General features: G+C 41.2%; 1 protein-coding gene and 1 long non-coding RNA gene across 2 annotated transcripts in view; one reads left to right on the forward strand and one right to left on the reverse strand.

The window, feature by feature from the left end:
* LOC109195581 (uncharacterized) overlaps positions 1-15,020 on the forward strand; it is a 375,002-nt gene that overhangs the window by 195,260 nt on the left and 164,722 nt on the right. The gene's annotated exons all lie outside the window — the stretch shown is intronic.
* On the reverse strand, positions 7,247-8,758 carry LOC109195602 (uncharacterized). The gene is made up of 2 exons (XR_002057152.2): positions 8,713-8,758; positions 7,247-7,858 (listed from the first exon to the last, which is right to left on the reverse strand). It is a non-coding gene; the product is annotated as an uncharacterized LOC109195602 (long non-coding RNA).

The following is a 15,020-nucleotide window of genomic DNA, read 5'->3' on the forward strand; positions in this document are numbered from 1 at the left end:
AGGACAACAGGAAACATGAGACAACTTTCAGAGACAGTAACCAACTGTGGCCACAAGATGGCAGCAGCTGATCTGAGATCCTTTATTGGACAGAACGACTCTGCTCTGTGACGTCATCAGAGAGACGGCCTTCACTTTGATAGATCTGACGTCATGTCTGCACTGCGATGATGAAAGCTGATAAACACATTGTTATTGATCCATGAAATCACCTCTGTCCTCTCAAGTGTAGCTGTTTACAGAGCTAAAGAAGTCCTTCATCATCAAAACAGACAAACATGGATTTTCTGTATTAAGTGACGTCATCCTCACTCTAACCTCTTACATACATTCTGTTCAGTTTTCCTGCTGTAAGAAATAAACTGTGTGCAAATATAAATGCAGGGAAACATCCATTAATCACAGGTGAGCCGTTTGTTTCTGACTCACATTAAATGAGGCTTCAGGTGTAAATACCTCAGAAGTGTTTCTGAGTTCAGTAGAACCAGACCCAGTCAACCATCATGGCCTCCACAGCACTACACAATGCAACAGAAAGGCCTTCATCATCTGCTGAAGCACCTCTGAACCACGACGCTCTCCCTGCATCTAAAAGCTGTTAGTCAGGATGAGATGCTGCTGTGATCGCTCACAGTTTACCTGTGAGATCTTTGTAAATATTGTCTTTGTTTCTGAAGGAAACACCTTTAGTCTGTTTTTATTTGGAGTGCAGATCTGGGCGTCCATCACTTTAACCTGCACACGTTTAGTTATTGAGTGTAGTTGATGTTTGGCAGCATTTTATAAGTGACAGTTCATGAACGGTGCAGGAACAGAGGACGCCTGACCATCCTACCTGTGTCAGTAAGAAAACTTTCATCACAACTTCACAACTTAACACAACTGAAACCTGAATTCTGTGTTGCATAGTTTACTAACAGTGTGACAGCAACAGGTCTGTGCTAGACAGACCTGTTGCTGTCCACATGTTTTTCATATTGTTTTTATTTTCATCTAAAAGTTTACTGTAGTAATTTCTTTTGCTGCTTCTTATAATTATTATCAGTTTATTCTTTTACTTCTTGTAGGTTTGTTCAGCTTCTATTGTTCTTTTCTTTAAAACATCTTGAATATAGATGTTCAACACGTTCTCACTCCTAACTCGTCAAATGTGCGACGCATGGTCAGGCTCCCTCTGCTTCACTTATTGACGCGCCGGGTACCCCCTCGCATCGACAATTGACGTGCAGGGTCCTCTTAGGCTGCGTTCACACTGCAGGTCTTAATGCTCCCATTTTTTGATCAAATACGATTTTTTTGTCTGACAGCAAACGCGCTCTAGTGTGAACGCTCAAAGCGCCCGCATGCTCAAAAGAAGACGTCACACACAACGCGCTCTGTTTAGACCCAGACCAAACAGTATTGTTTGACTGATGGCCGTTAATATAGAGACTCGTTTCGGACTTTACATTTCCCAATTTTGCTTTAAGTTAAAAAGTTATTTTGTTATTTACATTTGGCCTAATAATGATCCTTATTGCTTCAAAGGATAGTTGCAGATTTCTGTCAGAATCTGCAGATTATACAGTACAAATAAAATGTTCACGTTTCTCCAACGTTGTCTTCCCAACAGTTTCACTGGATGGCCAGGAAGCATTCATGATGTCTCCTCAGGCGCTTCTCCGGCGCTGATAATTGGCGTCTGTCTTGTGTCAGTGATGTAAAAGACGGATTTAATGCCACATGACCATCAAACAGCAGTCGCTTTCTAAAATATCAGATATGTATCGGATTCAGTATCACATACGAAAGTGACCCAGATCGGATTTGAAAATATCGGATTTGTGCCGTTCACACTGTCACACCATGATCGGATATGGGTCACATAGGGTCAGAAAAGTCAGACTGATGCGCTTTCGCCTGCAGTGTGAACGCAGACCGATTGAACTGTTGAATACTATAGAGATCCCTAAATGTTGTTTACTGATGACAAGAGATTGCTGTGGAAGAGTCTGTTGTCTGTATATTTCTATATTTCCAAAATGACACAGTAGTGACCAGAGGTGGGTAGTAACGAGTTACATTTACTCCGTTACATTTACTTGAGTACTTTTTGAACAAGTGCCAAGGTCGGTCTCCTCAGCAGAATTACTTTCCCTTCGTCAGAGCAGCGCTGGGCTCTTTAAATCACAGACAAACAGGATCCCACATTCTTGATTTTTAGTTCACAAACACTTGTTGTAATGACTAACTACTCCTGACATTTTGGAGATGTTAGCTCTTTATACAGTAAAGTTACAGCGGGATACAAATAATATCAGGCTGATCCTGCCACGATTTGTTCCCCTGATCAAATCATGGACAAACAGGATCCCACAGCTGTTTATGTTTTTGAACCCATTTTGCACAGAGAGGCATTTTTTAAAATGTATTGATAGCAATGTTGGATATTATTACACAGGAAAAAACAACTACAGTAAAATAATCACACGTGACGCCTCTGCCTTTGTAAATGGAGGGACAGTAACTGCGTGTAAAACCTGCAGACAGTCAGATGAACAGTATTTTGTCTCTATCTGCCATTCTGCACTTCATCTCATGTAAACAATAACGTGGCGCACAGCGTGACGTGAAAAAAGCACATACCTTTGACGTTGCGTGACGAACTCTGTATTCCTCGTCCACACGTAAACGCAAAAAATTAGTTTTAAAAATCTCAGTTTTTGGTGAATCGAAACGCCGTTTACGTGTGGACGAAACAGCTGCGTTTTCACAAATACCCGTGTAGGTGTGGACGCAGCATAAAAGAGTTAGTAGTTTATTTTATTACTACCTGCAGATTACTTGTATTTGCTTAATTGTTTACTAAATGTTTGAGGTGTGAAATAAACCGCAATGGAGCAAAACATGGGTGTGTGTGGTTGGAGGGTGTGTTTGTGCGCACAAGGGGGGTGGGCAAATTTTTCTTGTAAAACAAAGGGGACCCAGCAAAAAAAGTTTGGGAACCACTGGTTTAAACGATGTTAGCACAGAAATATTAGCTTCTGTCATGACTGATGAAGTTACTAGTTAATAAAGTTTGCAGTAAAGTGATTAATCGCAGCCACAGATTGACTGTAAATATCTCGATTAGCTTCAATGCATCTGTAATAAATATGTGCAAGTTTCAGTGCTTCGTTTAAACTGTATGATACTTATACTGACCAGGGTCAGTGTAAATACAATCCTAGCTGTGTGAACAAAGCCTGGCTCCTTTAATCCTGCAGGACAAACCTCAGGATGCAGGTTATTAGAAGCTTACAGTGACGTGGACATCATGCATCATGCAAAGACTGCCAGACTCTGTAATACTGTAAATGATCAGTGACTCAGGTTAACACTAAACTTTAAACAGTCCCTCTGTGTCTCTGTGTGTGCTGAACATTTAGGATTGAGTCAGGCTGCATCAGCTGAAGCTGTTATTTGTATATATCAGTATTTTTTTAATTCAGGTGTGGGGAGTAGTAATAAGGGGGCATTAGTCCAAGATGGCGGCCAACCAAACCGGTTTGACCAGTTTCGTGCGTGTGCGCATGCGCGTTCAGGTGTGGAAACACACAGGGCGTCAGAGGGGTTATATGAGTTTATGTGTTTTTAACTGGGTTTTAATTTAAACAAACCATAGGGTTTTTAATTAAACTATTTTTATCACTTCGGTGTATCTCAACATTCAGTTATGCAGACATTTGTGTTCTTAAAAGCAATTCTTTGTTTTGCGGGCGGAGTGGAAGCCGTTTTGGTTCACAGTGCACCTTAACAAAGAGGGGATGCTTTTTATTTACATCTAGTCAAAAGTGTTGGTAATAGTGTTTTAATCACACTAATTTTATAATTCTGACAATATCTCAGCTTGCAGCGATGCATGCATTTTATTTTAAAAACGGCACAAGTGGGAATTTCTTCTGAATGGGTAATGTCAGCTTGTTCACAAGCGTTTCATTTAATCAAACCACTAGTTTTAATTTAACGAGTTTTTACGCATCTACTGGGGTTTCTTTCACGGGTTGATGAGATTATTTTATTTAAAAATCGGGATTTTGGAATGTTGAACCAGGGGCGGAGAGGGGGGTTTGAAAGAGGAGTGAAAGAGGCCATCTATGTCCACTGTGAGCGACCATCTTTGAACAGAGGCGGTGGTTTACGACACCAACTGTCTGCCATCTATAATCCAGTTTTGAGTTCCCTCCCCAGACGCCTTAACGCCCACTCACATCCTGGGCCATCTGACCTCAGGAATTCACATGACAAGGTGGGGCCAGGTTTCACAATGAGCTCACCCGAAACCCTGGCTGATTAGGTCCCACACCCGCTTTCACACCTTGGCGCATGTGATTAGAGGATCACCAGGGGGTCCTTTGTCCCTCCTTGGGGGGATACTCCAAGTTTAAATCTGGGACTCTCGGCCATTTGACCTTAGAACTGAAGAAGCTTCTCGGATGAGAGGTGAAACGTCTTCAAGCAACTTAAAGAAGTCCAGACGCTTTTCTTTGCAAACTCCTTTGACTAAAGAACCAATTCAATTCAATTCAATTCAATTGTATCTATATGGCGCCAAATCACAAGAAAAGTAGCCTCAAGGCGCTTTATATTGTACAGTAGATACAGAGAAACCCCAACAATCATATGACTCCCTATGAGCAAGCACTTTGGCGACAGTTCGAAGGAAAAACTCCCTTTTAACAGGAAGAAACCTCCGGCAGAACCAGGCTCAGGGAGGGGCGGGGCCATCTGCTGCGACCGGTTGGGGTGAAAGAAGAAAAACAGGATAAAGACATGCTGTGGAAGAGAGACAGAGATTAATAACAGATATGATTCAAACACATGGTGAGTGAGAAAGGTGACTGGAAAGGAAAACTCCTCGTGTGTCATAGTGGTCTGATCAGACAATATATTTACCCTTCTGTGCCATTTCATGTTTAGGTCAGTTATGTTTGTTTAGGTCAGTTATATTTCTTTGTGCAGTCATTTGGTTTGTTAAGTTTGCAGTTCTTTGCCTGAGTTCAGTTTTGTTTCTTTGACATTTTTTATGAGCTTAACATTAATTACTTTTGTAAATATAATATTTGGGTTAAATGAATGAAAACTTTGTTTTTCTAATAATTCTTGTGACTCCTTCTGCTTTTTCAACTTGGTTCATCACACAGCCCTAAATATTTGTTTAATGTCCTGGTCAAATATTACTCCAAGGTGTTACTGGAGGCCAAGGTAATGCCATCCAGAGCAAGTATCTGGTTAGATACCATATTTCTAGGTATTTAAGGGCCAAGTATAATCAGCAGCATACAGTTATTTGTCACCCAGGTCTTTATATCAAGCTCTGCTGTGTTCAAGCTATTAATTACTGCGCGCAGGAGAGCCAAAACACACATCAAACATTAAAGTTCAGTTATGCCAGCTTTAACCTTGGGATGCCTCAGCTTCTCTTTTATATCCCCCACACTCAACTCTCTGCATCAGGAAGCTCCTGCCAATGGTCACCCTGGGAGTTTCGTCCTTCTACACCCTAACAGTTAGCAGATAACGTAGTGAAGCATCGCCAAGCAGTTTTCACAAGGTCATGCTGACACAAAATTTGACTGACTTTAAACACTGGTCACTTCAGGTGTTGCTCTGATATACAGGAAATGACATCACGGCTCAAACTCTTTGTCAGTAAACCATTTCTTTATTTAACATATAAAATTTTGGTTTAATTGTTGCAGGATTTCATTACACAAACAAGCTGGAAAAAAACCTGCAGAACACATGGATCAATGCATTCAATAAAAATATAACAGGAAACAGATTTCTTAATCAAACTGCTGGAACAAAGTGATCCACTCAACACAAACACTACAGTAGAACAGTTTAGAAAGCTTACAATGTAACAAGAGGCACATTTTCATTCATAGCTGCCTCATCAGATCTTTACAGAAGACTCCACCTGAACTCTGTGGAGCCTGATCTCAAGGCTTTAAGTCTGACCCTGAAACCAGAAGAGGATCTTTCTGTCTCTGCAGATTCACTGTGATCCAGAGATGGCAATGATTTCAGTCCTGCATCACGCTGATGTTTGCTGAGGGGTCTGAAAAATGCTTTTGCCATGATGTAATCTGTAATTTCCACAAAGTATGCTGATCAGTGTAATTTTCAATGATTGAACTGTAGTAGAGACGAGCAAACATATTGGTAGATCTGAGAAGAGAGAACTTTTGTTATGAAAATGATTTTAATCTTTTACACATGATTGCATTTGAGCTTATTAAAGAGCTGTGGCTCCTGGTCAAGTGAAGGTCAGAAACTCTTGGCAGGCGTTAAGGATCAGCCAATACACGGTGAGGAGGACAGGAGCTCTGAAAGGAATGGCAACACACCTGCTTACATACGCCTGGAGTGATTTTTTATCTTTTATTACTTATATTCTTTAGAGTTAAGATTTAAGTTTTTATCATTTATACCTTATATCTTTTGAGTAAGTTTTAAGTTTCAGTTCAGTTTGAGTAAGTTTCCTTCATGGTTCGAGTGTGACATTTACCCTAGAAATCACACAGAGTTCAGCTGTGTAGGTGCACAGGCCTGATGTCTGGCTAAGACGAGCAGTGTGAGGAGCAGAGGTGCAGACGGGGTCATGACACATACATAGCCTACACAGCAGGCACCCACACATACACACACACTCACATACACACACACACACACACCATAACAGATCTATTTTGGTAGGTAAGAAGTGAAGATGTGTTTTGCTGCAAATGCAAATTATGCCGGCAGATTGTCAGATGCTTACAGGAAGTATACCTGATCTACGGGAAGATAAGGAAGCGTACGTGGGGCGACACCGGGAGGGAGATGAGACGTGATGTTCTGTAAACTATGTTAAAGTTAGCAGGAACATTTTGTGGTTTAAGTGATGTAAGCTGTACTTTGTCTATTTTTGCAAAAGAGGGGGGCTTTGTTATTGTACCCATATAAAACCTTTGTCTAATCATCGTGAGTTCAGTTCGATTGCTGACTTTGCCCAGCTTCGGACTCCACGCGTGTTATCAATAAATCTTTGTTTTGATCACATCTTCCGGACCAGAGTTGTTATTTGCTTGTGAGCCCTCCGTACTCCTTTTCTCCAACTTTTGAACCTTAACATTGCACAGAGAAGATAATTTAGTAAATGTTTTGAACATTGGTAACAGTAAACTTCATAATCATTATGCAAATTTTTACTCTGTGAATGGTACTCATGTCCATTGACCAGTGGTTGTTGATCAATGCTCATAAGAATTTGCATATTAATGATGAAGAAATTGACCTCACAGCCCATTGTTCATTCATTGGGCCGGTTTCAGTCGTTATGCAAATGTACTGTTTACAAGATTAACGTAAAAGCAGGAATCAAGATGTAACAGTTTATTTGTAACATGGAATCGTTTCTGAGTGGAGTATGAACTGAGATTACTCAAACTCTTTCACAGATGAAGTTCTCTTTCATGTGTCTGCGTTCATGCTTAGTATGATCACATGATTGTGAAAAGGTTTTGTCACAGTGTCTGCACTTGTATGGTTTCTCTCATGTGTGGACTCGTTTATGCTTTTCAAGCTGACGTGCACTGATGAAGGATGACCCACACTGATCGCAGACATGCTTTTTAACGCCACTGTGAAGGAGTTCATATTGTTTGAAGTCCTTTGAAGTGGTGAAGCCTCTCCCGCATTCTTTACAGTAGTTCATTTTGTCTCCAGTGTGTCTACGTTGATGTATTTTCAGAGTCCTTCAATGACTTAAAGTTTTTCCACAAAGGTCACAACAAAAGTCTTTCCCACAGCGATGACAGGGTTGAGAACTTGATCCATCTGTGTCGCTCTGCTTCTAAACAAAAACACAAAGACAGTGTAAGTCAGTCCTTCAACATTTTTATCCTGAACGTCACCTGAAATAAAGAGCATCTCTGTTAATAGACCTCTCTGCATCGAATCATATCTGTTATTAATTTCTGTCTCTCTTCCACAGCATGTCTTTCATCCTGTTTTCCTTCTTCACCCCAACCGGTCGCAGCAGATGGCCGCCCCTCCCTGAGCCTGGTTCTGCCGGAGGTTTCTTCCTGTTAAAAGGGAGTTTTTCCTTCGAACTGTCGCCAAAGTGCTTGCTCATAGGGGGTCATATGATATGATTGTTGGGGTTTTCTCTGTATTTATTATTGTGCGATCTATTGTACAATATAAAGCGCCTTGAGGCGACTTTTGTTGTGATTTGGCGCTATATAAATAAAATTGAATTGAATTGAATTGAATCTGCCAAAGTCCAATTACATTTTACTGTTTACATTATCACACTCAGCTCAATTTAATGTGCTATAAAAAGGATAAGAGTAAAAACATTAAAGTAATACTAGTTTAATGCTACAATAACAGTAAAATGGTAAATGGTAAATGGCCTGTATTTATATAGCGCTTTACATATCCAGACATCCACCCATTCACACACACAATTCACACACTGGTGATGGCAAGCTACATAGTAGCCACAGCCACCCTGGGGCGCACTGACAGAGGCGAGGCCCCCCACAATTCTCAAACACTATCCCTAAAAACCTGTGATTAGAGTCTGAATAATCAGTCAGAGCTGCCTTTCCATGCAGTAGAATTGCTAACATGCTAACACACTTTGATGAGCAGAGATGTTTCAAACAGTCGGGCTGACAAGATAAAAATATAAATACATACCTCACAGTAACTGCACTTGTAGAGTCTTTCTGGTGTGGATCTGTTGGTGTCGTCTCAGGTAACGTGGAGATTTAAAAGTCTTCTCACAAAGGTCACATTTATAAGGTCGTTCCTCAGTGTGGGTAAACATGTGACGTCGTAACTCTGTGTTTGTAGTAAACTGTTTACCACACTGATCACAGCTGTACACATCATGTCCGGTGTGAATGCGTAGGTGTGTATTTCGGCTCCCTATCCGGCTGAAAGTTTTTCCACAGACGTCACAGCTGTACGCCTTAATTCCAGAGTGGGTAACTAGATGACTCTGTAAGCTGTTACTGTGAGTAAAAGCTCTGCCACACTGATCACAGGTGTACGCTTTAACTCCACTGTGGAGGAGTTTGTGTGTTTTTAAGTGTGAAATGTGCGTAAAAGACTTTCCACACTCGTCACAGCTGAATGGTCTCTCTCCACTGTGGATGAGTTGGTGTGCTTTTAAGTTTCCAGACGTGGTAAAAGACTTTCCACAGTCTCCACAGCTGAACGGTCTCTCTCCAGTGTGGATGAGTTGGTGTGATTTTAATGTTCGAGAGTGGGTAAAAGACTTTCCACAGTCTCCACAGCTGAACGGTCTCTCTCCAGTGTGGATTGGTTGGTGTCTTTTTAAGCTTCCAGAGTGGGTAAAAGACTTTCCACACTCGTCACAGCTGAATGGTCTCTCTCCAGTGTGGATCAGTTGGTGTGTTTTTAAGTATCCAGACTGCGTAAAAGACTTTCCACAGTCTCCACAGCTGAACGGTCTCTCTCCAGTGTGGATTAGTTGGTGTGTTTTTAAGTTTCCAGAGAGGGTAAAAGACTTTCCACAGTCTCCACAGCTGAACGGTCTCTCTCCAGTGTGGATGAGTTTGTGTGTTTTTAAGTTTCCAGAGTGGGTAAAAGACTTTCCACACTCGTCACAGCTGAACGGTCTCTCTCCAGTGTGGATGAGTTGGTGTCTTTTTAAGCTTCCAGAGTGGGTAAAAGACTTTCCACACTCGTCACAGCTGAACGGTCTCTCTCCACTGTGGATGAGTTTGTGTGTTTTTAATGTTCCAGACTCGGTAAAAGACTTTCCACAGTCTCTACAGCTGAACGGTCTCTCTCCAGTGTGGATGAGTTTGTGATTTTTTAAGTGTCCAGACGTGGTAAAAGACTTTCCACAGTCTCCACAGCTGAACGGTCTCTCTCCACTGTGGATGAGTTTGTGTGTTTTTAAGTGTCCAGCCTGCGTAAAAGAATTTCCACACTCGTCACAGCTGAACGGTCTCTCTCCAGTGTGGATTAGTTGGTGTGTTTTTAAGCTTCCAGACCTGGTAAAAGACTCTCCACAGTTTCCACAGCTGAACGGTCTCTCTCCGGTGTGGATGACCTGATGCATTTTTAGGGAAGCTTTCACAGTAAAATCTTTCCCAAACTCGTCACGGTTGTATTTTTTTCTTCCACTTCTTTCGTCAACAAAATTGTCGGCCTCCTGAGAGCGCGGACTTCTCGATCCACGTTGGTCCTGCAGTGACAGAGATACAAACAGAGGCAGTGATTTGTGGGAAATACATTATTCTAACCGGCCTTTTATTAGTGGTATTTTGTGAGCTTTTATTAAATAAGTATTTATACTTATTTTCATACACACATTGCAAATGTGCTCATGAGAGTTGGCATTCAGTCTTTTGAGGGTCAATGCAAACACGTTTACAGACACAGATAAATATTAGACTTGTTTCTAGGGCAAAGATTAGAGACATTTGGCTGTGCCTGTACGCCTGCTCAGTGAGATTAGCACAGAATGTACTCTGGATGTTTCAGAGACGTGTACGAGGAGAAAAAACAGCAGGAAACACAGAGTGTGAGACGGTGAGGACGGTTTTTAAGTGTTATAGAAGTCAAGTAACTGACGCATATTATGATATCTGCTTACGTATTGTGAGGCTGGACTTGAATATACAAAAGTAGTGTGATGTGTGCTTCCTAGTTGAGATCTCTGTAAGTGAGTGATGCTGCAGACCTCTCCTGCGTACATGTAATCAATAAATCATTGTTTGACTGGACTTCTCTCGAGTGTTGGTTGTTTTTTCTCGAACTCAAATAAAAGGATCGGGACAGGGTGAAATGCAGTCGTGAAACAAACTGAACATTCAAACTCCCTCCATTAACACTAGTTTTAAACCCGAGGCTGGTAGTGATGTGAAGTTCACAAGTTTGCTCTAAGAGTCGATTCTTTGTAGTGAATGAGGTTATTTAGCTTCTTTTGTCACAAGAAGCTAAATAACCTCCCCTACCCCACCCGCTTCTATCTATCTATATACACATACATATATACACATATATATGTGACGCCCACAAGTGTATGGTCACAATTATAATTTTTTTGTGAATTGTTTTTGATGTAAATGACCTGATTTTATGGTGGTATTGCACTTTTCATTTAGAGTTATGGACAATGTAATTGCGTGGCATTGCCACAAGGGGGAGATAGCGCTGAGTGCGATAGGCTGTTGCAACGCTTCTGTGCCTCAGACGAGGAAGAGCCTGCAGACCGAACGCAACTCATGTCTCCTGTCTTTGCTTTTCTGTTAAAAAAACAGTTTCAAAACAGTCCCATCGAAGGCCTGTAACACATACATATATATATATAAGGGCTGCCACAAACGATTATTTTGATAGTCGACTAGTCACCGATTATTTTCGCGATTAGTCGACTAATCAGATCATGCAGCCACGTACAACATACAGCTTATTGCACCAGCATGCATCTGCTCTTAAATAACTATCATTAGCTTACAGCTTTGAGTGTTTAAGGTATGTGCTAACTAAAATTAAAGACAAGATGATAGTTTATTAAATTTTAATGACATTTGTAGTTTGTTTGGTGGAGTTTAAAAAACTCAGCCGTCTGCTCCTTGCTATCTAAAATATAACAGGACACCGGAGTATATTCTCAAGCATCTCACACTTCTGATAATCAGTTGTCTGTTTGACGTTTATTCAGCTGTGTAAAAACTATAACTTTAATCTCAGCCAACCCGATTTACTCAGGAGCAAATAAAATACTAAAAAAAGCCGAACAATATCATTTTTAAGTTATCTAAGTGACTAATATATCATGTTTAACCTGAGTAGCGAAAGACGGCGGTGGGTTTGAAAACTATTTCCCGGGAGTCCGGTGTTCTTAGCGGCTCTAGTGAGCCGTCAGCCCCAGCTAGCTATCGAGCTGGTGGGTAACAGACGTCTCCGAAAACGTCGGACCACTTTTGAAAATATGTGATGTCTTGATAAACTGAGCAGATATTTGAGGTTTACACAGCTACATTCTCGCCTGAAAATATGTTAAACGTTTATTTTGTGACCCAGAAAGAATAATAAGAGTGATATTAAAACTAACTAGCTGCCACCATTGTTGACAACTGAGCTTGGCCGCGCTATGAATTCTGGGACACAGCTTCTTCTTCTTCGGGGTTTAACGGCAGCTGGCATCCTTGTACATGCAGTGCTGCCATCTTCTGTTTCAGTCCGTTATTACACTCTTAAATCCTACTACTTATTCCTGCGTCTTTTGGGATCTTACAAAGCTTCAAACGACGCGTCGACTATTAAATTAGTCGTCGACGATTTTAATAGTCGACGTAATCGTGACTAGTCGACTAATCGTGGCAGCCCTAATATATATACATACTAATTATGTCCTGGGTTTTAACTAATTAATAATACCAAAGGAAACATCACAAAAAACACTTAAGGTCATGAAAATTAATTGCGATTTAGTAATTCACCGAGGCATCCACCTTATTTATTGAAAAGTATCGGTATTGGTATCGGCGATACTGGCCCGAATTTACTTGGTATCGGATCGATACCAAAATATGCAGTATCGCACACCACTACCATCAAGCGGTGCGGCTTCATAGCTGAGCAAAGTCGTACTGAAACATTTGACAGATTTTCGAGCACCGTGTACATAAAATCGTTTCGAGGTCAGTAAACACAACCAGAGTTACATAAGGCACGCGGGATTATAAGGGGCGCTGTTGATTTTCAGAAAAATCAAAGGATTGATTTTAAGTGCGCAGTATTTTCCAAAAACACGGTAATAACGACGGCCCGCTAGCATGCTCTACCAAAAATAGTGCTTTGTTGTGTATCTGACGGACGAAAGTCAAACTAGTTCCACACCACTGAAGTTGCAGCATTTTTACAAACCAGTTCTGGTTCATCCGTTTCATTTAACGGCCCGCCATGTGCTTATGTAAACATATGCACTGCGCATGCGTGTTTTACCCATATTCTATCCAATATTTCATTTTCCTATCGTTGCCCAAAATTACACCGGTATTACCGTGAACGGTATGATATAGCCCAGCCCTACACGTGTCAGTATTTATGTCTCCAGATTGTTTGTATAGTGAGCCATTAAGACTGTACTCTTGGTACAGTTTTTATTTTTGCTGCTTTTGTCTTACACTGTCAAACAAACACAGATTTGCAGCGTTTGTATGTGTGTGCCAAAGCAAATGTGCCAGGCCTCAAAGACAATGGGTGGTTTGCACAACAAAAGGAGGATGTGAATCGAGTATATGACCTGTACAAATCTCAGCAGGGGTGATTAACACCTCGGGACTTGCACCAGAAAATAAAAAAGTCAGCAATTCTAGTAGGTGTTGGTTTCAAGGGATTTCTGCAAATTTGCGCAGGGTTAGTAAATCTAGTGTTGAAGTTAGCTCGGTGCTTACCTTTAGATGAGCCCACAAACCGAGAGAAACTCCGTGATGAAGCTGGAACTCTTTCCAAACACAGGAAACAGGTCAGGGAGCAGAGACCCACGTGGTTCACACTGATCTCAGCTACGATCCAGGAGACAAGGGTGTGCAGATCGATGCAGATATCGATCCAAACGTTGGTAGTGGTATATGATCGATACTTTAGTTTGTTTCTCTCCTGGAGGTTCACTATTTACTCGCTGTGGATGAAAAAGCAGCTCTGTCTGTGTGAACACCTCTTCTTATGCGGCAGACGCACTTTGCTCCGCCCCCTTCTTCCTGCCCTGCTGGGATTTGTTACTGTGCCGTCACGTGACTCAGATGCGCTCAGAAGACGCATTTGGACTGCAGAGAGAGAGAAAGAGGAGCAACATGTGGAGATATTTTATGACTGTAAATGAAAATGCTGGAGAACAGCTGCAAGGCTGTCAAGCCACAGGGGACCACAACAAGCTGTAGAGTTCAGCTTATTTTTCACACCTCAGTTAAATGCTTTGACTGAAGTCTCACTGCACACACTCAAACTTAGTGTTTGTGTACACCTTGGTCATTATAACCTGACACTGATCAGTGCTGCTCTGACGACCACACTCACATCCATGTAATCATTTAACTGGGATGATCTGGATTTACTGCACAATGCTGAATGTGTCCTTACAGTACAGGGAATAACTCTCTCTGTGTTCCTGTAGAGAAACTCTGGGTTTGTGTGCTGACGAGCATCACTCACAGTATGATACAAAGGCTCACTCATACCTTTCCACACATGTGACAAATTCAAAAAGATGCTGAAACCTTTAGAACATCATAAACTACACATTGTTGTACTCTTTTAGGATGGAACAGCTTTCAGATTTATTTACTCTTAAAGGATAAAAGATGTTTTTAAGAATTTTGCATTCAAGAGGAGAATGTTTAAATAAGTCATGTAAATGAGAATTTCAAAGTTGGTGGCTGCAGTATATACAAATTGGTGTATCTCAAAAATAAAACTATGAAGACACTCAAAATTAATTTGGAAACTGTTTTATGCAACTTTTTTACATTTACAATTTTGAGGGATGAACCTCTGAAATTACTTTAGAAATTTGTGTAAAAATACCACTATTGGAATTTATGTAGTTACTGATGACTTAATGCATACATATGATTAAAATTAGGGATATAATGGTTGTATTGATGTATAGCAACTTAAAATACTCCCAGAAATGGCACTACAACATGTAAAAATATAAAGATAAGCTCAGGCGGACTGGGTTCTTTAGTAGGTCTAAAGGGTTAAACTGCGTCCTCACATCATGAATATGAAGGGTTGTAGTGGGAGAAGGTGGTGTGAAATCCTCATAGCTGTGGAGTGAGGAGGGGGCTCCTGTGGGTGAAGTCTTTGATGGTGGTGATGGCTCTGTGCTGGTGGGAGTGGGGAGGTGGGGGATGATGGACCAAAGTGTCTCTATTGTTGGGGAAGGTGGAGGTGTCAAGGCTGCTTGATGGCTCATCAAACCAGCAGTAAAAGTCGTTGAGGGTGTTGGCCAACAGCAG

Source organism: Oreochromis niloticus, unplaced genomic scaffold (genome assembly GCF_001858045.2).
Source record: "Oreochromis niloticus isolate F11D_XX unplaced genomic scaffold, O_niloticus_UMD_NMBU tig00000235_pilon, whole genome shotgun sequence".
In the NCBI taxonomy this organism is placed as follows: Eukaryota; Metazoa; Chordata; class Actinopteri; order Cichliformes; family Cichlidae; genus Oreochromis; species Oreochromis niloticus.